We start from the raw sequence: 2,766 nt of genomic DNA, 5'->3' as shown, positions 1-2,766 counted from the left end.
CTGAGAGGCGGCTCTGATCACACCTGTCAGCGCTCCCTCTCTCTCCTCCTGGTCGCTCTGAAGCTGTAGCGGCACTGGGAGGAGAGAGAGGGAGCGCTGACAGGTGTGATCAGAGCCGCAGCGGCCATCTTAAATGGGCCCCCTCCCAGTCGCATTTTTCCACCCCCCCTGCCGGCGACGTCAAGCAGTTGCTTGACCTGCCTATATGGTAGCGCCGGGTCTGATGAGACATGAGTTAATACTTTAGCACAGCCAAATTCCGGCCCTCCACTTGTTGTTTAACTACAAATTCCGTTATGCCTTTGCCTCTCAGTCATGTCTGTGGCTGTCAGAGTCTTGCAATGCCTTATGGGATGCGTAGTTCCACAACAGCTGTTGGGCCGAAGGTTGGCTACCCCTGGTTTAGCATATTATTAAGTGGGTTGCAATTGTTAGACGCGTATGCATCTGCACATTCATGCAAACTCACATTCCACATTCACCAGTTATTTTCATAGTTATTTTTTCCAGTTCTTGTGTATTTCCTTGCTAATGTTGATGTGTGCATATTTCAAAGTTATTATTGTACTTAATTAATGTTACATTTTATTCAAATGGTGTGATTGTTTTTAATTTTTCTGTTGCCGCAACTGTTCTCTGTCCATGTTACAGTCACTAGCCAGCTTGGCCTGCTTGCAAACGTGGAGAAAAATATGTAAAGTCATCCAAAATAAAAAAAAAGGAATTATTATACTGTTTGCTAAAAAAAGACACACACACACACACACACACACACACACACACACACACACACACACACACACATTATTATTATATGTTTCTTTCTTTGCTCTTCTGTAGGAGCAAAATGTCTTCATTTTCATGACGTTGTGGAGTTCACTTTCGTTCAGAACGTCAGTGACAAGAGAGAGGTGATAATTGTTGAGGGAACTTCTATATCACTTTCAGTTTCCTCTTTATACAGGTAAGAAGGTAATGTCAGAGAGCTGGTAAGATTCTTCTACCTCTCACATAAGAATATTCTCCCTCCTACTAAAGGATTCAACTATGTGTGGAATATCTTGGGGTATAATGTAGATATCTGCATGAAGAAAAAAAACAAACATGTGTTCAATCATGTTTATGTATTACATATTTTCATAGATTGATTTTCATCAATAGAAAAAAACATAAATGTATTATATACCTATTGGTCTTGGCAGAGTAGCAACTTAATAAAGCATCAATAAAAGTAGAAACTCTTTACTAGACCAATGGAAGCCAGTTTGGATTGTTTGGATTGTACAAACATGTTAATCAAAACAGTAGAAAAATATGTTTAATACGTATAACAATATTCACAGAATGGAATAAACTAAACTTTAGAAAAATTACAATTCAAAAATAATGCATACACCTGTTAATATACTCTTACATATTTAAAGCTGAAATCTAGGCAGATATAAGATACTAATTAATACAGTTATGTATTTATTAATATAAAATGTAATAATTTTTTTATATAATTGCAAGCAGTGTAAATACCTGAATTTGACTTGGTATCAACCTCTTGGAGTCCCTGCACAGAACTCAGTGGGAGAGGAAAGCGCAGTACAAATACATACAATCCGGGTCAGTGATGAATAAGGCAGAACAATAATCTCATCTCGCAGGAACGCTCATCTCTGTCACTACTCCTGCAGGAGGAGAGAGATTTCATTGCACATACATGGAGTTCTGAATGAGGTAGAGAGCTTGCTCCTGTGATGCTGGAGGCGAGCGTCCAATGACTGCAATGTCCTATCAATAAGGCAGGACAGGAGAATGGCAACTATGGGATTTTTTTCAACAGGGTTCAGGGAAAGGTAGGGGGGTGGCACAAATGGCAATTACATTATTCAACATTTATAAAGCTGCAGAGGTTTTTTTTTTCTTCTGGTGCCCCTGCATAGGCAATTTTCTTGAAAAGGTGAAGTTAGCCTTTAACTTTAAATGTATCCATATACTCTTAATATTCAACTTAAAATGGGTTTTATTTCCTGTTTGCAGAACTGACAGAGCAAACTAAACTTGATTGTCATGATAAAAGTTTTTAAAATGTAAGGCAAGTATCTGAGTAGAGTGATTTCAAGGAAGTTCTAGCTCGTTAAAGCTCTTTTTTTCTTTAAATGTTAAAAACACACACACACTTACCTGGCCCACAGATCCAGCATTGTGTACTGAGAACCAGAGGTCATCACCGCTCATTAGGGTCCCACATCACCATCTTGGATTCAGGATATGGCTGCGACTTCCTGATCAACCACTGCTGGCACCCTACTGCGCATGCACCAGGCCAAAGGATGCACAGAGACTGGTCATGTAGCCTACTGGGATTTGTGATGCGTATCACAGGACTGAGGGGATGTCATCCTTGCCTTGATGAGGAATGGGGTTGCAAGTACTTGCTGGAAAAGCACTAGCACTAAACTGAGGGAACATGGAAAAGGAAGGGGGGGTCTATCTAGAGACTGCACCAACTGACTGTAAACAGAGGAGAGAACAGAGCGAGATACCTAATGTATAGATATGAACAAGTTGCAGTAGTGCTCATCTACCACCAGATGTCAGGCATAAATCACAACTTTAATAATATACAGCAAAATACAATACATAGCAGTATAATGGCAACCACAGAAATATGTACAGGTGGGACACAACAACAACAACAACAACAAAAAACAATGAGACAAAAACTTGATCAAGTTTAAATGCATTCCGCAATACAGCAAAGAAAAAAAAGGGGAG

The sequence above is a fragment of the Nanorana parkeri genome, unplaced genomic scaffold (genome assembly GCF_000935625.1).
Source record: "Nanorana parkeri isolate BGI_ZX_2015 unplaced genomic scaffold, ASM93562v1 scaffold511, whole genome shotgun sequence".
Lineage (NCBI taxonomy): Eukaryota > Metazoa > Chordata > Amphibia > Anura > Dicroglossidae > Nanorana > Nanorana parkeri.
The sequence above is the reverse complement of the archived record's forward strand: the minus strand, read 5'-3'. Positions refer to the sequence as shown.